Source organism: Erinaceus europaeus, chromosome 7 (genome assembly GCF_950295315.1).
Source record: "Erinaceus europaeus chromosome 7, mEriEur2.1, whole genome shotgun sequence".
Lineage (NCBI taxonomy): Eukaryota > Metazoa > Chordata > Mammalia > Eulipotyphla > Erinaceidae > Erinaceus > Erinaceus europaeus.
Window position 1 is genome coordinate 119,030,111 of NC_080168.1, and position 22,109 is coordinate 119,052,219.

Here is a 22,109-nt window from a genome sequence, read left to right on the forward strand (position 1 = left end):
TCTTGAACAAGATAATAAATGTAAAAGCCTTTGGAAAAAAAAAAGACGAGGTATTGTGCACATAGTATTAATTTAAAGATCTCAAATAGTCATTTCTACAAGATCTCACGGGTTCAGGACTACCAGAATAACATTTAAAATGGTTCAGTACTAACAGTGATATACAGTGCCACTGTAAATTCTCCACTTCAACCTTGGAATTCATTGCTTTCATGATCTTTAAGTTTGACCCTTCACATCCTTTCCACAAACAATCTTTTTAACTTTATTTTTATAGAGCGGCATTCTGCTGATGCTCTTGTTTGTTTGTTTTCCTTTAGGAAATGTTCCACAGAAGCAGCATTATTAAAACTGGATGTGTTCCAAAACAGTTGTCAGAGACTACGGTAAACTTTGATTCTCTCAGTGGAATCACTGCAAGGTGATTGTCCCTAAGTCATCAATTTTGGGGTGTCTGTCTGAGTAAATTGAGCTACAATAATAACATCAACCATTAGCCTCCTTGGAAGACTGTGGAAAATGAAACATGGCTATGCTGTCTGTAAAATGTCAAATTACACATACATTTTAGAAAGCTTATGAAATTCTTAAGAATTTACTTTAAGACTAACATTTATTTTATCTTTTTGCTTTCCTTTATAATTGTATCCCTGAGTTGCCACTTAAGTGTATTTAAAGTATGTGTTTTGCAAATGATATTAATAATTATTTATTTCAAACCCTTTCCAAACGAAGTTCAGAAACCTCCACAAAAATAATTTCACCAAACCTTAGAATAACTTTATCTAGGAAAATGGTGCTGAAATCTTAATATCTTAAATATATGAGAACAAGAAAGTTTAAGTGTTTTGCTGTTCTGCCTCTCCCTTATCTCATTGTCTGTTCTCTATCTGAATGAACATAGCAGTCTGGAGCAATGAAACCAGACACATACAAGGTCCCACTTCCACTAACAAACGAACAAAACACATGTTGGTTTTCTGTTTCATTACAAAGGATTATACAGTTAAAAAAAAATGCAGTTCTCATTCAGGTATACAGTTGCTGACCCAGAGGCAAATGTTGTATGTATCCTCCAGACACTATATGCATATTAAAGATTGTGTACTTAGTGTTTGTATTTATTCTTGAGTAAGTGTGAGATCAGAGTAAATACACTGTGTTCAACTTTAACACAAAGCAAAACATGAACTGGTTTGGTGTATTGCACCAAAGCAGAGGACTCTGGGCTGAGAAGAGATAGGGACATAGCTCTCAGGGCTTTGGAGTCCTGTGCATGTTGGTGTTTCCAGCTATTTATTTACAAAGAAAACGTACCCATGTTAACTATTGCATTCCAATCCACTAGCCCCCTAATAAAGTAAAAATTATTGTAAAAATAAGTCTTGGACAACTTTTTTCTGCTGACATCTCATTTGCAAATGACTTTAAATGTATATAAAAGTAGCAAACACAAACATAGTATAAATGCTGTTCAGGCAGTGTCTTTCTATTTGTTCAAAGGGATGCTCTTTAACCCATGAACCATTTGCTAAAGTCAATTAGGTATTTTAAGAAGGAACACTCACACACTCTTCTGTGCTTCACTATTCTGAGTCAACATCTTCACACAGAAAATGAGAGACAGAGCACAAGCAAAAAGAAAAAGGGAAAGAAAGACACCACAGCGCTGAAGTTTTCTCCAGAGCAGTGAGGGCCGGACTCACACCTCAGTCATGAGAATGGTAAAGCAGAAACCTTTCCCGGTGATCCATCTTGCCAGCCCTTATCCGTACACTCTTCATCTGGATGCAAGTATCACTAAACATTTATCACTGTTATCTTGTCATTTATTTAATCTTTCTCTTTTTCTCTCTCATCATATGAAAAAGTAACACACATATCATGACCTTTTAAATGGTTTGATATTTCTAAAAATTACTATTACAATGAAAGTACCAAATTTGGTACATTTCATATTGATATGACACTTTAATACTCTCTCCCACATTACTACTTTGTCTACTGACCAGAAAAAGAAAAAAAAATCTTCAGAGCATGCTTACCTCTCCAATATGGGACCAAGTTGAGAACAGATTATTGCATTGAGTTATTATGTCTCTTTAGCGCCATCTAATTTAAATAATATCTCAGCTACTGTCTTTCATCCTACTGATCACTTTATATAGTAAACTCTTTACTACCCACATTTTAAAGGATACTCTTAATTTGGGATTTGTCTGAGGTTTCCTGACATTTACTTTTAAATTATGAATGCCAAGGGAAAAAGACACACAGGTGACTTTATTCTCAGGGAGTCAAAACTGGGGCATACACTATCCATCAGTCCCATCAATGTTGATGGTAATTTCCTAAATTAAAGCAACAGTTAAGATGTTGTTTGATTTTACACAGTATGATTCCTTTTGTCTTTTGTGACAAATAAGTGATCTCTGGAATATCACAATCTGTGACTCTGGGGAGTTACATGACATGTATATGTCTCTCTCCATATCAAAAACTTTCTCCCTAGATTTAAGTCTCCCTTGGACCACTAGTGACTCTTCTTTGTCCAAATATATACTACGATGGAGGCAAAATGGAGGGCAATTTGCATGTACATTTAGGTGGTCCTCAGTTTCCTAATGTAAATGAAACCATTCTTTCTCTGCTAGTTATTATTTAGTATTGTTGCTGACTTAATTTTCTCTTTCTTCCTTTTATTCTCTTCTTCCTTTCCTTCTCTTTTTCTCCTTTTTTTTTTTTCTGGGACTTCGTCAATCCAGAACATATTTTTCAAAAAGAAAGACAAATGACACAGATAGAGGGACAACTCGGCACTGAAATTTTCCTTCTACATAAGTGGGTCAAGGCTTTCAGCTGGGTCTTGCACATGACTAAGCAAGCAGACTAAGTGAGTAATCTCACTGGCTCTATTATTTTCTTTGGTTATAACCCATTACTGTGTTGATTCAGGTCCATACTTGACCCACAGTGGGTCAACATTCTACACCTCAAAGTCTAGAAAGACGACCTTGAGAAAAAAATATGCCCCAGAGGAAAAAAAAAAAACCTAAAGATGGTAATAAGGGCATCAGTAGCTATTGATCCAGGCTTGGCTTCAGATCCTAGACCTGTTAGACTGGTCTTAATAAGTATGCATTGGCATTGTGCAAGGTGTCGTTCAGTGTCAAGAAGACAGTACAGCAGTAAGACATAGGATATGTATCTGAGAGGTGCTAGGCAGTGTTCCTGGCACCAACAACTGACAGAGCTGATACAAAATAAATACACATATGTTTATATACATACATGTGTGCACATGACAAACTGCCAACTTAATGTCAGGTAGATTCATCTCTAAGTGCAAGTTGTTGACCCCATGTCAAAACTCCCTTCTGAAATCGTTGACAAGCCTTTTGGTTCAACGTGAACAATTGCCTGTCTTGGTTTCACCCACGCAAGACACTTCTCATATCCTAATTGATTTAGGGAGCAGAGGGAATTGAGAAGAGCTCATTTACAGAACCTGCAGTGACCTTGAGTATCTCAGAAGTTATGTCTGTTTCATTTGCTCACTCCCTTTTGTACTATGCCAGCAAAAACCTCCAGATTGTCCCCCCCCCCTTTTTTTTTTAAATCCAGTTTCTTGAAACTCATGGGAGAACACTTGAGGACCATGGAGCAAACTGGTTCATCCCCTATGGAAAACAGTTTCACATGTTACTAGAGATATGCCTACCATATGACTTAGCAATCATATTCCTAGTCATATATATGAAGAACATAAAATCAGTGATCTGAAACATAGCAGCACTGTGGACATTAATGAAGATACTGGAACAATACAAGTGTACTTAGCTCTAATAAAGGATGAAATAGTTTTTTGTTTGTTTTTACTGCAACATGGGTGGAGCTTATATGGAATATAAGCAAAGCAAAAGAAAATATACAACAAAGTCAAAATAAATATATCATCAGATTCTGACACAGAATTGAGATCACCAACTTCCACGGAAGCAGGCGATGGGATGGTTCAAATGGCAAGTGGAAGAGGGCTACTGGCACTTTGGTGATAAATGTCAGGTAGCGTAATACACAGTCTGATGACAGGTGAAACTGTATCCCTAAAATATACATAGTCGTGCAAATCAACTTCACTTCATAAACAAAGGCTTCACTCTTTTTCCTCAGAGTCTCAGCACCAAGGATACCTAGTTTCCCTTTATACTGCAAACAGGCCAGGATGGGCCACAGTGATGGTTGGTTACCTACTTAGTTCAACTCCAGAGAAGATGTGAGAAAAATATTCCTGTTCAGGAGCCTGTGAGACAATGCAAACATACTGGCACTTCCCTTTAGCTCATAGGCTTGAAGGCTGTTTCTGCCAGATAGTCATGTTCCTTCAGGCTCCTCAATCTCTCACTTGGAATGGCATCATTTTTCTTATGTAAATGACTAAAGCAACATTTTGATGATCCTCAGAGATTTCCCGATTTCTGTCCTTTCTCCCCATGGGAATAGGCATATTCCCGTATTCTCACACTACTTATGTCACATCTAGAAGTATCATTTTTTCTATTTCTAGTACTAAACAGTCCACATGTACTGACTTTGGTTTTAGTCCTGTTGATGTATATTTATGTTTACATATACTTTTATGTTAAGTTTCTGCATCTCTGGGTACTTTGGACTCAAAGTTTCAAAAAACTTTACTGATTTGGTTTGACTGTTGGGAGAAAACAAAACTGTAGAATAGAGTAAAATAGTCAAGAATTTTGAGACATACAGAAAGGATAAAAGGAGAAAAAAAGTCAGGAAGAAGCTGCTAAAAGACTAGTCCCATTTGGTCTCATCTGATGTAGTCCCTTTGTAATAACTTGTGAGAGGCAGTAACTCCCACTTACAAGAACAGACACATCTCCCAACTGCTGGGGTGTCCTGCTGGCCCCTCACAAAATTTGGGCAATCCATAGTGAGGCACTGACAGTTGCTAATGGAGCTCAGGATCAAGAAATCATCTCTGATATTTTGCTAAGGGTTATGCCAAGTAAGAATACCAGCAATTTGACTCTCAGTTGTTTCCCACTCAGTGAGAGGCTGAGATGTAGGGTTCCTCGTTCAAAATGTCTAATGAGAATCAAATACTACTGCCCTGCCCTTGCCTCAACTCCTCAAACATACCATATGTTCATGAAGGTACAGCTTTTCCTTGTAGAGAAGGACAGGGGAAGGCAGCTGGCCATCTTTCTAGAAGACTTCAATTAACACTTTCTCTTGACTTAAAAGAGCCCTGTGAACTCTGCCATGTACAGGATTAGAGAGATTTGGAGGAAGTCTGCAAAATAGTTAGGCAGTGACAGCTGCAGTCATTTAGAGGTTTCTAAATGTTTTGTGATTGTTCTCTATAGTAGACACATCCTAAAGTGACCCTCAGTGAGGCACAGCCTTGTATAATTCTCTCTCCTACAGTGTCATAGAACCTGGCTTCCATATAGTCGACAGAATATTGCAAGTGGATAGGATGTCACTAAAATAATTATACTGTTACTAAAGACTCCATCTTAGAAGACTCCAGCAAGAAACTCCCCTGCAGGTTTTAACTAAATGAGTTGTCATATTGAAAGAGGTCCTAAGACGGCTTCCTGGTAAGAAGCTAAAAGAGAGGGACTTCTAAAGAGCGGTAGTTACCAGAAACAGAATTCTGTCAATCACTGCCTATGTCTAAAAAGAGAACCCAAGCTCCACACACACACACACACACACACACACACACACACACACACACACACACACACACACCACACACACACACACACACACACACACACACACACACCACACACACACACACACACACACACACACACAAATAATAAATTAAATTAATTAAAAAGCTTCTCTCCTTTCTTCTTTATTTCCTCCTTCCTTTCGTCCTTCCTCTCTCAAATCTTTAACATTTTTTCTTAGTGCCTGGAGCCTGCGGGGTAGTGAATGTATGATTCCACAGCTCTAGGATTATTAACTTTTCTTCTTTCAGAGTAAGTGGTAGAGAGGTAGAGACACCAGTAGCAAGTTCTCCTCAGTATAATGGTTTTCCCATGTGGTGCTAGGGGTCAAACCTGGGCGGTACATGCCTACCAAGTGAGCTATCTCCCAGTCCCCTAGTAAATATGAGACTCTGAACCAAAGATCTCAGTTGTGTCTGTATCACTAAATCTCTAAGAAGAACTAAGATAGCTTCTATAGTGTCAAGCAATTGTGTTTGTGGCAATTTGTCACAAAACAGTAGACAGCTAATACATTCCACTGGCAAACAGAAGAATACAAGATGAGAAAAGGACTATAGTCCAGCTTATTCCTGGGACTTCTGAGTTTATTTCTTTAGAGTCCATAGTTTCCAAGGACCTCTAAGCTTGGTTTTAGTATGTAGTGAGCTTGACTTTTTTCTACAGAAAAGTCAGCTAGAATATAATAAATTTAAGAGCTTCTAAATACACAGGGGACCCAGGTTTTGCATTAAGTTCTGTGACCACAAGGAAACCACAGACTATGTCCTTGAAATGAAAAAACTAACACTTACCACAGTCCAGCCAGGCTTACACCAACTAGACTGGAAAAGGATAGTGACTGAAAAAACAGTTTTAATGGTGTGTAAAATAGCTTCAGGATAAAAACCATCCAAACACCACTAGGGGCGGACACTGGTCAGGGAAGAGATGTTTCATTGCCATCTTCTAAAAGGGACCCCATTTCTGCCCTCAGCTCTCCTAGTTCTAACTCTCTAAGTGTCTTCATGCAAAAATAATCTGTAATAGAGATACCTTTTCACAGCATGGCTCTCTACGGGCCTCTAAGTCTTGAGTATCTTCCCATGTATTAATTCAATCAACATTTAAATAACTTTTACTGTATGCTAGCACTGCTGATACAGCAGTGTAAAATGTATGAGATCCCCTAACATATGGAGCTTTGAGTCTAATGGGAAATATAGAGAAGAAATTAAAATAGAAGATAAAGAAAGTGCAGGTGCTATCTTGACACAAAAGAACAGTTCACCTATTCCATGATGGTCTGGGAAGGAAACCCAAACTATACCAGTGAGAACTTATGAATTGAGAAGTAAGAGATGAAAGGAACTGGCATATTGAGTGATCCAAGCAGAGAAAACAGGTTCCAACACCCATAAGTGAGTATAAGGACCAGTGGAGATGAGCACAGAATTTGCAGGTTAGTCACAGTAACAGGGTAGAGCATTATCCAAAATGTACTGGGGGTCAAAGTACTGCTAACTGGATGGCGTAAGTCATCTGTCTCACAGCATCCCTTAAATGCGATAACTGAGACACAGACTGTAAATGATTTGCCCACGGTCATACCCATGAAGAATGGTAAAGCCAGAAATCAATGCCCAGATGACTTGCTTCAGAACCCTAGCTCTTATCTCCACATCAATGTCCAGTCTATAGCTCAAGTGAATAAACCAAATTATAGGGCTTCTTGTCAGAACTTCATGTGTCACTGATAAGAGTCACCAGTTTAACCTATAGATTCAAATCCATTCTAATTTCCAAAAAAATAGCTAATCTTAGAATCTCTCCCTGCTTCTTAAATTCTTAATTATTGTCATGAACTAGTAAAATCTCAGATAGGGGGCCAGGCGATAGTACACACTGGGTTAAGCACACATACTGCGAGGCACAAGGACCCACCCAAGAATCCTGGTTCAAGCCCTTGGCTCCCAACCTGTAAGTGGGTGGCTTTGCAAGTGGTGAAGCAGGTCTGTAGGTATCTATCCTTCTCTCCCCCACTCTACCTCCCCCCACCTCTCAATTTCTCTGTCCTATCCAATAAAATGGAAAAAAAAAAAGGGTCTCTAAGAGCAGTGGATTTGTAGTCCAGGACTGAGCCCCAGCAATAACCCTAGAGGCAAAAAAAAAAAAAAAAAAAAACAATTTTCTCAGATGTTAAGTCCCATGTTATCAAGCCATGTTTTCATATGGAGGTGATGCATATCTTCCCTTAGCAAGATATCGTTTTCCTTTTCTTTCTCTTTCTTTCTTTCTTTCTTTCTTTCTTTCTTTCTTTCTTTCTTTCTTTCTTTCCTTCCTTCCTTCCTTCCTTCCTTCCTTCTTTCCTTCTTTCCTTCTTTCCTTTTTTAGACTTCAGGTACCATGGTTTGGCTATTTTTAAATTTTTTTTTTATTATCTTTACTATGTACTGGATAAAGATAGCCAGAAATTGAGAGAAAAGGGGGAGATACAAGGGAAGAGAGTCAGAGAGACACCTGTAACACTGCTTCACCACTTGTAAAGCTTTCTCCCTGTAGGCGGGGACTGGCTCTTTTAAAAAAAAAAAATTATATGACAGAGGAAAATTGACAGAGGAGGTGAAGACAGAGAGAGAGAGAGAGAGAGAGAGAGAGAGAGACCTGTAGTACTGCTTCACCACTCATGAAGCTTCCCTCCTTCTGGTGGAGCCTGAGGACGGATGGAACCTGAACCTGGGTCCTTGCATAAATTCTGTGTGCACTCAACTGGATGCACTGTTGCTTGGCCTTCTTTTCTCTTTTTTTCTTTTTGGATTTTAATTGTGGTTCCATGAAAACTATCAGAATGCTTTTGGGTTTCTGTACCTCTCTCTGTTCCTTGAGGTCAGTGTAACTTGACCATGAAACATTATCTAAAGACTTTCTTTTTGTAAATGTAAATGCACATACTTTTCCCTATACATAGTGTTTTGACCAACGCTTCCTATTTCAAAACTTAAAAAAAAAAATTTTCTTTTTATTTTTCTTCTTAGTCCATGGTGCATTAGAAAACTCCTTTCTAGTTGTCTACTTTGTTGTTCAGGCTATTTTAGTTTTTCTTTGACTAGAATATTAAAAGATGTCTGGAGCTTCCCTCTAAATACTAAGAAGTGATATCTTAATCAAAGTGGATTTTTTTTCTTCTGTGAAAACCAGGAGTCTCTTAAGAATTCATAATCATATTAGAGCTATTTGCACAATGTATAAGCAGCTTTGAAAATAAGTTTTTATCTTCTTTTTGCATTACTATTATTTATTTATTGTATAGAGACAGTCAGAAATCGAGGAGGAATTGGGTCATAGAGAGGGAGAGAGGCAGAGAGATACCTGTAGCACTGCTTTGCTACTCGCAATGCTTTCCCCTTGCAGGTGGAGACCAAGGACTCCAACCTGGGTCCTTGAGCACTGTAACATGTGTGTTCAACAAGGTTCGCCACCACCCAGCCCTGAAAATAAGTTATACTGTCATCACAAATATACTTTTACACATTTAAAGGTAAGATACTTACCTGTTTAAACATGTCTTTACACCTATATTTGTATATTATAGTGCACTATTCTAATCACAGATTTTTAACCTATATCAACCATATATAATTCAAGACATGATAGTTAATTCAGTTTAGCAGGTCATGAATATTTCCTGGTATGGAACTGCCCCTTGGAATATTTGACAAAATTCGGGAAGATTCAAATCTTAATGTCAGGAGGTTTGTTTGTTTATTTGATATAACCATATGGTTTCCTATTATGTGTAGACATTCTTATACATTGAGACTACTTAAACAGAATTATTTTTATGGTAGCAGAGGAACTGCTCTTTAAAGAAGTCCCATAATTAATTGTCTATATTTTTAAAATAACTTTGGTATCATTTTATTGAGGGAATGCTGACTTTCAGGATTGTTGTAACAAGCTCAGACTTACAAATCTCAAGATAGATGCCTATACATTTCACCCTTCACCAATCATCCTGTTCTACCAAAAGAATTTATTTGCTGCAACCTTACTTTGAGCCCCCTATTTTGCTGTTCCTTTCAAAATGATGCTAGTGTTTTAAATATTGCAACCTGATATTTAATGCTTCATTTATTTTATATATATATATATATATATATATATATATATATATATATATATATATGGTATGAAATATGAAAGCCAATTTGGGTGAGGGAATATGCCTTCATACTTCACAAATCCATGCACCAAATAAAGTCCTTTCATTGAAGGAAGAGTCATTATTTGACAAGTTCCATCCAGTGGGTTCTAAATTGCTTGAACATGACTTCAATTCCTAACAGTCAGTTTTCTGCCAGACTCCTTGCTCTCTAGCATCTTAAACTGCTTTCTTTTAGACCATAGGAGACCTTCCCTTCAATTTAGCCTGTAGTTTTCTTTGTTTCTATATTTTGAGCTTTCCTGCTTCCTTTCATAGGATTGGTCACCACACTGTCAATGACACTCAACATTCAGAAACACCAGTTATTTGCATGGGGGCAAATGTAGGTTCTTCCCATTGGAGATGACCTATTATTTAAGATAAATTCATAGAATGGAATCTAATGGCACTGTTTGAAATGTAATGAAGTGAATTCTCAGGAACTTTCTGCTCCTTTGGTGGATCAGACTGCCTTAAACAGTGCAACCAATGGGAGGAATATGAGTCTTATCTCTTTTACTCATAACCACAGGGGTCCATCCCATAACCAGTCTCCCACAATAGCTACATTTGGAAAACAAAGCAAGGGGAATGGGCTGTAGCAGGGGTTAAGTGCACATGGAGACTTGTCTCAAGTGGCCTCCCCCCAGGGCTCTGTTCTGGCTCCTACACTATTTAATATTTACATCAATGACCTCCCAGAAACTTCTTCAAGGAAGTTCATCTACGCCGATGACATCTGCTGTACAACTCAGGCATCCAAGTTCGACATCCTCGAGGAAACACTCATGAAAGACATGTCTCTGATATCTGATTACTGTAAAAAATGGCGACTAATCCCTAGCACTGCAAAAACGGTATCATCTGTTTTCCATCTACACCATGCCTCAGCCTCGCATGAGCTTAATGTGCAGTTTGGCGATACGAGAATCCGGCATGAAGCCCAGCCAGTCTATCTTGGCATTACTCTCGATCACATCCTGTCATTTCATGAACATCTCATAAAAACTGCAGCAAAGGTGGGCGCGAGGAATTACATCATTGCAAGACTGGCCAGCTCCTCATGGGGCGCGAGCGCTTCCACACTACGATCATCATCTCTGGCATTATGCTATTCCACTGCAGAATACTGTGCCCCAGTATGGTTCCGTAGCCCCCATGTCCACTTGGTCGATTCCAAATTATATTCCTCCATGAGGATCATTTCTGGAACCATCCGTTCCACCCCAGTTCCATGGCTGCCAGTTCTTAGCAACATCGCCCCGCCAGATATTCGTCAGGATGCGGCATCATCTAAGTTCATTTCCCACGTCTACGCTCAACCGGACTTGCCAATATACGCGGATATCTTGGCCCACCCTGTCCAACGCTTGACGTCTCATCACCCAATCTGGTCCCCTACGCCTACAGTGAACTTCTCTGTTCCAGACTCTTGGAAACAGAGTTGGCAGTCAGCTGAGGTCAAGAACAAGCACCTCATCACAGACCCCTGCAAGCGTCAACCCGGCTTTGACCTAGCACGTTATGATTGGGCCCTCCTCAATCGCTATGGAACAGGCCATGGCCGTTGCCGCTATGTTCCATCGCTGGGGAGCAAGAGACGACCCGAACTGCCCCTGCGGCTACAGACAGACTATGAGCCACATAGTCAACGACTGCCACCTCTCCAGATTCAAAGGAGGTCTCGAAACTTTACATCAGGCTCAACCTGATGCTGTTGACTGGCTACGGAAGAAGGGCAACGCTAGTAGTATTAGTAGTAGTAGTGCACATGGTGGAACCACCCAGCAGGTTAAGCTCAGAAGGACTGGCATAAGCATTGGAGCCCTGGCTCCCCATCTGCAGGAGGGTCACTTCACAAGCCATGAAGCAAGTCTGCAGGTATCTTTCTCTCCACCTCTCTGTCTCCCCCTCCTCTCTCAATTTCTCTTTGTCCTATCCAACAACAATGACAGACATCCATAACAGCAATGGTAATAATCACAACAATGATAAAAACAAACAAACAAAAAACCAGGGTAACAAAAGTGGAAAAAATAGCCTTCAGAAGCAGTGGATTCATGGTGCAAGCACCAAGCCCCAGTAATAACCCTGGAGGCCAAAAAAAAAAAAAAAAAAAAAGAAAGAAAGCAAAACCAAACAGTTTAACTTTTTAGGCAAAGAAGTTATGATCCTGGTTGTCCCTACTATTTTGTTTGTTTGTTTATTTGATCTTACAACTAGCTTCTGTTCTGATAGTTGGTATTAATTTTTAGTTCCCTTGTCTCCAGTCTTTTTTATTTTTATTTATTTATTTTTTTTTACCAGAGCACTGCTCAGCTCTAGTTTATGGTGCTGTGGGAAGGGTGTTGAACTTGGGACTTTGGAGTATCAGGCATAAGAGTCTCTTTGCATAACCATTATACTATTTACCTCTACCCTGCTGTCTCTGGTCTTATGAAGTAACCATTCCTGACCTGAACAGCTCCACTTCCATGTTGACTTTCTACTCACTGGAACCTTTCGGCTAAAATAAATTTTTGCCCTTCCTGAGATGAAAAGAATCTCTTCTCATTTTTTCCCCTAAAATATTTATTAGTTTATTTATTTTATAAGAAAGAAAAAGAGCACAGAGCATAGCATACTTCCAGTATATGTAATGCCAGGAACTGAGCAATCACCCCATACCTCTCCACTCATAATTAAAAACTGAGCCAACTTATTTTCAAAACTGTTCAGATTTTTTTTACAAGTAATATAAGTCACTCCCTGTCTATTCTCCCTCTTCATCGCGTGCACCCTCTCCTGTAAAATCTACCATAATGTTCTACAATTATTTGTGTTCAATTTTGTGTTGACCTGTCAATCCTGACCCTTAGCATGAGCATTAGAGAGTTCTTCAAAGTTGCTATGACATATTTGCTTGATAATTTTTTGCTAATGTTTTAAATAATTTGGAGACCGAGTCAAAGCATTTTAGAAGTAGAGATTAAAATAAACTGAGAAAATGATTAATGAGGTAGTTCTTTTGTATTTAACATACAGTTTTAGTACTTTGACTCTGTAGATTATGAACTCAAAAGCAGATAATTTTTTCTATACTTTTCTTCATATAAGGTTAGGTTGCAAGGCCCATGCTTAATTAAAGGAAAACTAAATAAGTGATTTTCAAATAAAATCTCTTGGTGATGGAAATATAGCTCACCCTGTAGAGCACATGCCTTGCTATGTACAATGCTCAGGTTGAAACTGGTACCACATAGGAGTGATATCGTACTGGGGAAGGCTTCAATAGTGTGTGTGTGTGTGTGTGTGTGTGTGTGTGTGTGTGTGTGTGTGTATGTGTTTCGCTAATGAAAGAATGGTCTAGGAACATCTATGTATGAGGCCCTAGCTCCATAAAAAATAAACAAATAAAATGAAAAAAAAATAAAATTCAGTTGTGTTATCATTTAATTCATGTGAAAATGCAGAGTAGCACAAATTGTAGAAGTCTAATTCTGTCACCTCTTTAGCCTAATTCTATCATCTATTTATCACCCATATGAGATCAGGAATTGCTGGAAAGCAGTACAGTGTTGATAGCTACATATATCAAAACATTTTTTTATTCTTTTTTATATTTATTTTATTTATTTATTCCCTTTTGTTGCCTTTGTTGTTTTATTGTTGTAGTTATTATTGTTGTTGTCGTTGTTGGATAGGACAGAGAGAAATGGAGAGAGGGAGGGAAGACAGAGAGGAGGAGAGAAAGATAGACACCTGAAGACCTGCTTCACCGCCTGTGAAGCTACTCCCCTGCAGGTGGGGAGCCGGGGTTCGAACCGGGATCCTTATGCCAGTCCTTGTGCTTTGCGCCACCTGCGCTTAGCCCGCTGCACTACAGCCCGACTCCCATATCAAAACATTTTATAACTAAAAGTTTCAAGCTTTAAATGACCACAAATAAGCAAGCAAGCAAGCAAACAAACAAAAATAAAAGCAAAAACAGAAGAAGTGGTAAGGGTAACGTCTCCCTAGGGTAAACATTTCTGGAAATGGAAAAGAGATTAACACACCGTACATTCAACTTCTCAATTATTTCATACAACTTTACTTCCTCTGCATATTTCAAATTTACATGAGTAGAGATAGTAAGTTCATTCAGGTTTATAATTTTATTAATGTGTGATATAATAAGAGTAAAACAATTTGTGTTAATCAACTATATGTGGACAGTAATCAATTACTTCACTATTTATCTGTTTGTCACAAGATAATTCCTTAGTGGCTAATTAAATGATACCATCAGAAATAGCTTATCTTCAACAGGGAGGTTCTATGTACAGATTGATTTTTCTCTGAGGAGTTTATTTTTCAGTCTTCTGTTTGCTTTTACGTCACTGGGAATCTGTAAATAAATACAGTGAATACTAAAAATCAATTTTAGATCAATTACCCTAGGGGCTAATAGTAATATATGCTAATCTAGTGAACATGGATATTAAATTTTGGATTATATTATTTTTATTTAAATAAAATATAATGACTTAGAAGATATTGCTAACATTTTTATTAAGAGAAATATAAAATTCATTTGTTTTCATCTTCCTATTTATGCTCTAAAACCACACCTAAGACCATTATGTGTGAATGACAACTCAGTACAGTAGGACCAGCAAAGATGTTATTACAAAATCGAGGAAAATATTGATCTGGAGAGCTTGAAAGCAGGCTGTAGATACAAAAACACTTTATCCAAAAGTGGGTTCTTTTTTGCATCCATCACAAATTAAGTATTTAATTTTTGCAAAGTTGCAACAATGACATTTGGAAATGTTTTATTGTCATAAAACAACTATGAGGCATCTTATTAATGCAAAAATACAAAGTATTTACAAATCTATTTCAGATAAACCATATCTGAACAATTAATCATATAAACAAATGAGCCTATCCCTCAATTATGTTCTATTTTCTAGTAAGTTGTTTATTTATTTAGACACATCTAAAAAAGACATTCTGTGTATTTAGGAATAGGAAGATGAGGACTTATTTTCAAGATAAAAAAGAAAATGTATAACAGGAACTGAACTTTTATATTAATTTATAAGTAGATCCCAAGTACCTAGAAGAGCACTTTGTACAGAACAGGCAATAAGAAGCAATTATGACTTGTTGGCTAGCTAGCTGTCTCCAGAAGGGTGAAAGAAGAAAGGGAAGACAGATAGCTGGGCTCACTGAAATCTGAAAACCTGTTTCTGAACCTTGATTTTCCATTTACTGACTGGATAATGGTAACATGTAAAAAAACAAACAAACAAACAAAAAAAACCTACTTATCTCTTTATTCTAAACTGCATAACAACAATTACTTTTTACCACAGATCAATGTTTTTAAATTTTAAAGTAAACCAGGCAGTAGTTAAATTTATGTATACCTAATATATACCTATCAACTCATTCACATAACTAACTAATGTAAGTCCACACTATCTAAGGTGGCATTATAGTTATTGTATTTTATTTATTTATTTATTTTACCTAAGGACAACACAGTGGCCTTGGAAGTCTAGAATTTTATGAAGCACAGAATTCAAGATGTATTCAAATGCTTAAACTTAGAAAGTAGACAAGTTGTATCATGCATTCAATAATTAAAGGAAGAAAGTAAAAGCAGCTTAAATAAACTAAGTTCTAAGAGAGGATTAAGGCATACAAGACAAACAAAAGCTGCTATCTTGGAATACCAAGGGAACAGAATTAGTGAAACAATTTTCAAAAGAAGATAATGTATCTCCCTTAATGTCAGGAAATTCAGAAAACTTCAGAAAGGATAATAGGAACCTTTTATCACTGTGTATTTTCTCCATCTTTCTTTCCTTAACACCTGTAAAACTTGGTACATATTAACATTTAACTTGCTGCAGCATATACAAGGAATTGGATGTGATAATAGAAGATATAAAAAGAAAAGAAGGGGAGAAAGGTGAATATTTAACTCAGACAAAGGGCTCATCTATTAGAGAAGAAATTAAAAAAAAAACACAATAATACATGTAGGATTACATCTTACTTATTATGGCTACCTACTCTAAGAATTCTTCCTAAGGAGTTTGTGGTGTGAAAAATTGCTACGCTTATTGTTATTCATCTGAGAGAATAAATTTTAAAGCGACAGTTTTCATCCTATAAAGCTCAGTAGCTAGGTCTATCATATCACCTATATTCATGTTGTATAAAGTTGTTCAAAGGCAAACAAGGAGAACAACAATTTTAACACTGCAAACTCCACCAAAGCAGTGTAGGTTATCAAAGATGCTAATACCTAAAGAAACATTCACACACAGTAGAAAATACAATTTTAAATGTCTGGGCTTTTTATTAGCTGAGTAAGATTTTCTTCAGTGTTGAAAGAATAGATTTTAGAGAAGTAATTGCTAGGAAACAAATGCTTTCCTTGGTCAAGATTGATCACCTGTGAAAATGACAGAGTCAATAACTTCGGGTTATTCAACTCCACTTTAAAGTACTTAAAGGAAAAAAAAATCACTTCAAAGCAGTGAATCAGTGGGCTTTCATGTTCACATTAGCCAAACCTTTAGATTCACACTTCTATATACTGAAATTCACAAAAGAAACCAGCCTAAGTCTCCCTGTGAAACATTAACTCCAGTTACATATCTGTAAACTTGTGAAGTTTGGAGAATTAGAGTTAGATATTGTCCTGGGCTTGGACAACAAGCTCAATTCTTAGATTCCATTAATACACATCTGACACTTTCTATAAACTCAATGTTATTCAGACTTGAACTGACTGGAGGAGACAACCCAAACATTAATAATGTCAAACATAGCCAGACAGGACTGGACTAGTAGAAGATACAGAAGTGTGACATAGCAGAGAGACCCCTGCCGTCTTTAAGTACAACTTGAGCAGTTCCAAACTCTGATTTCTAATTATCTACATTACTAGTCTGCACTGGCAAAAATAGTCTGTGCTAATGCAGAGTAAAAGTAAATCTGAAAAACCCAAGTACACTGAAGCCCAAAGGACAAGCCATTGTTTTAAAGTTCTATTGCCTTAGAAGTGGTGGTGTTCCTTTTAATTTAAGGGGACATGCTAACTTAAATAACAGCTATTTACACTTTCTGTTTCTTCATCTCATACATAATCCCAATCAAGTTTAAAATAACAATAGTCTGCTACTTTAAATGCGATAATAGGCACTGTTTGAGAAGTTGTACCAGTGTTTCTGAATCCCTCTTTGGATAGCATGCGGATGTTTTCCTGTCAATTAAAGCTTTTATTGCATCTGAATGTTTAAAATCCCTATCAAATTAAAGCACCTAAGTCCAGTAGCTGAAAATATACTTGTTTTATTACAAAATGCCAAATAGATAAATACTACTATAACTTCCTTTCAGAAACTAAACTCTTTGCTCAAGTGGTAAATTCTGTTTTCCTATATAGACATAACTTTATAAAACTGTCCCAAAGCATTGTCATATAACAATTAGAAACTTTGACTCATTTAAATTTATAGCGGCAGGATCCAGTTATCCATTTCTACTTCTACTCTTTGCTACTAGAAGCAAAAATATAAAACAATGAAGCCAAGTGGCATGCATATCAATATAGTTTAGAAACACATTTACAATAGTGAGCTTATGATAGCAGTTACTTTCTTTTTCTAAGAAAAGAATAGATGTATTTCCCTGCCGTTCCGTTTCTACTGAAAATTAGTTTGCAGGTATAGGCTAGCATGCTCTTTTTCTCATTTTGCTAAATCCCCACTTCCTCTTAATAATCCTAAACCTTCCTCTGATTAAAAGCTGACCAGATAGTAATCCTGTTTTGTGACACCAGTTTGCTCTACTATTTCCTCTGTTAGACACATCTACCTTTATTTTGAAAGAGAAGGTAAAATAGAAGAGGCTCTTACCAGTGACAGGGAAAACAATTCGTTCAGCTAGATCCAACAGTGCTCTGTGCAGCCTGGCAGCATGAGTGATCCCTGGGCCTCACACAAAAGCGAGATAATTGGCTCTCAATGAAGAGATGTAAACATCCATCATAATGGCAGTGGGGCTGAAACTGAACGCTACCTCAGCTGTTCTATGTACTCCGGCTGGAAGATGATGTCACAAACATCAACTGGGTGTACTCTCATTGGCTTCTGTTACCTGGAATCATATCTTAACCCTAAACTGTCAGCTCCAAATTAAAATGCTCATCTCTGACTATAAATTTTTGCTAATAGAGGACTGAAAGCCAGGTTGAGCTAGTAGGAACTAGCCAATTCTAAATACTGTCCTCCCCCCATATGCTCAGACCAATTTACATAATTAATTGATTTTTTTTGTATCTGTAGGAGTTTAATTTCCCAAATACACTTACTAGGTAACTATTTAACAAAATATTCCACAGTGTTGGTATGATAGGAAAAGTCTAGTGAAAGCACAGTATCTTTTTAAAAAAAATTCACTAATTATATTACACTGATTTTATAAAGCTACCCAAAGCTACCCCCCTGAGAATAAGAAAGTCAACTTGAAAGAATTTACAATGTAGCTAGTTGTACAGTGGAGCTTTCAATCAATTTGGTTAGATCAACCATCTGTATTTTTAAATCGTCTAAGAAAAATTAAAAATGGAAATGCATTTTACTCTCTGAATGTTAAGTAGTATTCCCAAGTTTTGTGCAGTGAAACTCCTGAGCAGCAGACTTTAAAGCAAAATGACACTAAAGAAAATAATGTGAAGCACTTTTTTTTTCTTTTACATAGATTAATTTATAAGTCACTGGAAGTATGGATAAACCAATACCAATCATTGAAGGTTACTTAATAATAGAGTGCTGTTCTCTTTGAGCACAAACAGGGAACAATTATCCATCCCTTACTCTCTACCTGACAAAAGTCCCAGAATTCTCCCCAGGTTTATGCCTAATGGGAGAGAAGGATAATGGACTAAGCTAGTTGTAGCAGCTTGCTGCCAGAGGGACAAAACTACAATCACCTTGAAATATATCCAAGCTTTCGCCACCAAAAGGAGCTGTCAGCCGCATAACTGTGAGATACAAGGATTACTAGAGCTATTCAATGACCAGCTCCTTCTAAATCCAGCCCAATCATATCCCAGGGCAAGCCCTTTGAAAGCTGTACAGCTCAGCATGCAAACAGACAACCACCTGGAGAGAGAGTAAGAGAAATTCTCTTCATTCATTCCCACCTTTAGGGAAAGAGAGGTCACCAACAAGGAACTTGTCTGCTTTTCTGTTTCTTCATGTCTTTCTGAGTAATAGTTGTTAGAATCCCTCTACTTTTCTAATGACAGAAAAACAGTTTTTTTGTTGTTGTGAGGTTCTATAAAAGGTTTTAAGTCGAAGCACTCAAAAAGACACTTTTATAGGCCATACATTCAAAATTTCCTTTGGAGTTATAACTTTCACGGCCATTGGATTCACCATTTGATTACTCTCGGTAGCAATCTGTGTGTGGGTTGAGGCAAGAGTACCAGATTCAGGTTCAAAAGAATAAGCCTCTGATTTTCACTACATCACCCAGGTCTGTAAGAAGTTTGGGGAATTAACTCTATGTATAAAATGAGAATGATAATGCTACTTAAAGAAAAAAAAGTTGCGGGGGCCAGGTGGCTAAGTGTACACACTACAGTGTACAAGGTCCTGGGTTCAAGTCCTTGAAGGTTTCTTTGCAGGAGGAAATCTTTAGGAGTGATGAAGCAGGGCTGCAGGTGTCTCTCTGTCTCTTTCCCTCTAACCATCTCCCCCTTCCCTCTAATTTTCTCTCTGTCTCTATCCAGTAAGAAATAAATAAAGGTTTGAAATATTTTTAAAAAAAGAAAAACTTTTGAAAAAGTAAAAATTGTATAGGTTTAGATGAGTCAAGGTATGCAAACATATGAAACAAAGAGCATTGTATGGACCAAGTGGTACTTCACCCACTAGAGTGTACATGTCACAATGCACAGGTATTTGGGTTCAAGCTGCTGGTCTCCATAGCAAGGCTGGAGGTGTATCACAGTCAGTAGTTGTGTAGTTGTCTATGTCTCTCCCTATCTCTCTCTTTCTCTTCACTCCTATAGGAAGGAAGGAAGGAAGGGAGAGGGAAGTCTTGCAGGCAGTAAGACTCAGTGTTAACCCTAATAGCAAACAAACAATAACGTGTGCAGTGGAAATAACAAAGTGGCCATGCAAAGAGACTATCGTGTCTGAGGTTCAAAAGCCCAGGTGTAATCAATCACCTCTCAACCACCGTACTCCAGAGCTGAGCAGTGCTTTGGTGTATATATATGGCATATATGTAATGTATACATCTAAGAAGAGGACGAAACCAAGTGAAGTGAATCAGGAAGAAGATAAATACAGGATGGTCTCACTCACAGGTGGGTCTTAGAAATAATAAAAAAAAAATTGGGAGTTGGGAGGTAGCACAGAGGGTTAAGTGCAGGTGGTGCAAAGGATCCTGGTTCAAGTCCCCGGCTCCCCACCTGCAAGGGAGTCGCTTCACAGGCAGTGAAGCAGGTCTGCAGGTGTCTGTCTTTCTCTCCCTCTCTGTCTTCCCCTCCTCTCTCCATTTCTCTCTGTCCTATCCAACAATGACAACAACAATAAAACAAGGGCAACAAAAGTGAATAAATAAATTATATATATATAGCAGCTGGACCACCTTTAAGCTTTTGTGAAAATGATGACAGCTATTACTGGGAGGGTAGGGCACAGAACTTTGGTGTTGGATGTGGTGCAGAACTATATCCTGTAATCTGATAATCTTGTAAATCATCATCAACAAGTCATATTAAATTGAAAATAACTTAAAAAATCAAAGCAAGAGCAAATACAAGGTAAGAGTAGTAATTAAACCCTTGGTTTATTTCAGCAGATCCAAGGTTTCAGAAGAGGAGGAGAGCAATGTCCTATGGTGGAAGGAGGTGACCATTTAGTGGTGGGGATGTGTGGACATCTAGTGGGAGAGATGAGACGTGGAAATCTATCCCTTTAAGATTAGTCTGATACTTGAACTTCCTGTTCAGATGACCTCACCGATGTGTCTGGGAACCTCATACTTCCAAAGGGGAAGTTATGTTAGGGGAAGATGACCAAAGGGCTCTTAACTCTAATTCCGTCAGGACCAGGAGAGAGAGAGAGATAGAGAGAGAGAGAGAGAGAGGGAGAGACACTGAGGAAAAACAAAAGTAGTAGGTGTGACTTAGAAAGGAAAAGAAGGCAGGGCTATAGAAAAAAATGAGGATATATATATATTAGTCAACCTATATCTGTGACCTTGGGAGAACTAATGCAGCTTCCAATGGAGGGAATGGAAACAACAAATTCTGGTAATGGGAAAGGTGGAATTATACCCTTGTTATAATATAATTTTGTAAATTAATATTAAATTGTTAATAAAATTTTTAAAAGAATAGTCATATATATCAATGTTTTTCAACAACATGATTTGATTTCAAAAATAATATCAGACTAATTATTAATGTTATACAAAGATGAAAGATATTCATTTTAAATAATCTTATAATTATTAGGTTTTTAAGCATTTGAGTACTATAAAATGAAAGTCAATTAAAGTCCTTCAAAATACTGAACAAGGAAATATAATTATTATCATAAACTTTCAAATTTTCAACTAGACAATTATTTTCTTAGCTTGATTTATAACACTGACACACTTAGTGGCCTTTTTGATCTTTGAAGTTGTTACCTCTCTACATATTATTTGGAATTTAATCATATTAGGCAAATGCAAGAATCTAGACTTAAGGGACTATTTGTCAAAATGAATTTTGGGACAAAAAGAAAGACACTGTTCATTTATTTCTCAATAACATGGGAGTTTAGAAGGAAAAGCGTATGAAAAAAGTTTCACTGCAATGCAAAGTGACATAAAATTGAATTACAGATCAGAAAGATGAATACGGACAATGGGAATGTCAACTAAACTTCTAACAGGAAGAAAAAAGATAATGCTTAGACACTGTAATTGCTAAGGAGATACATCATGGAAAACTAATTATTATAAAATACAATGTTTCTCCATTTTATAATTGTATTAAATTGTTATGGTATAATGTTTAACGTCAGAGACAGATAACTAGCAAAATGAGATCATGCTTGACTGTATGCAGAAAACATGCTGGCAAGTATACCCGTCAGCTAATTTTT

General features: G+C 37.3%; 1 protein-coding gene and 1 long non-coding RNA gene across 4 annotated transcripts in view; both read right to left on the reverse strand.

Moving 5' to 3' along the window:
• Window positions 1-22,109, reverse strand: part of MGAT4C (MGAT4 family member C) — a 590,449-nt gene that overhangs the window by 213,800 nt on the left and 354,540 nt on the right. The window lies entirely within an intron of this gene.
• LOC132539326 (uncharacterized) lies at window positions 14,064-18,007 on the reverse strand. The gene is made up of 2 exons (XR_009550575.1): window positions 17,856-18,007; window positions 14,064-14,320 (listed from the first exon to the last, which is right to left on the reverse strand). It is a non-coding gene; the product is annotated as an uncharacterized LOC132539326 (long non-coding RNA).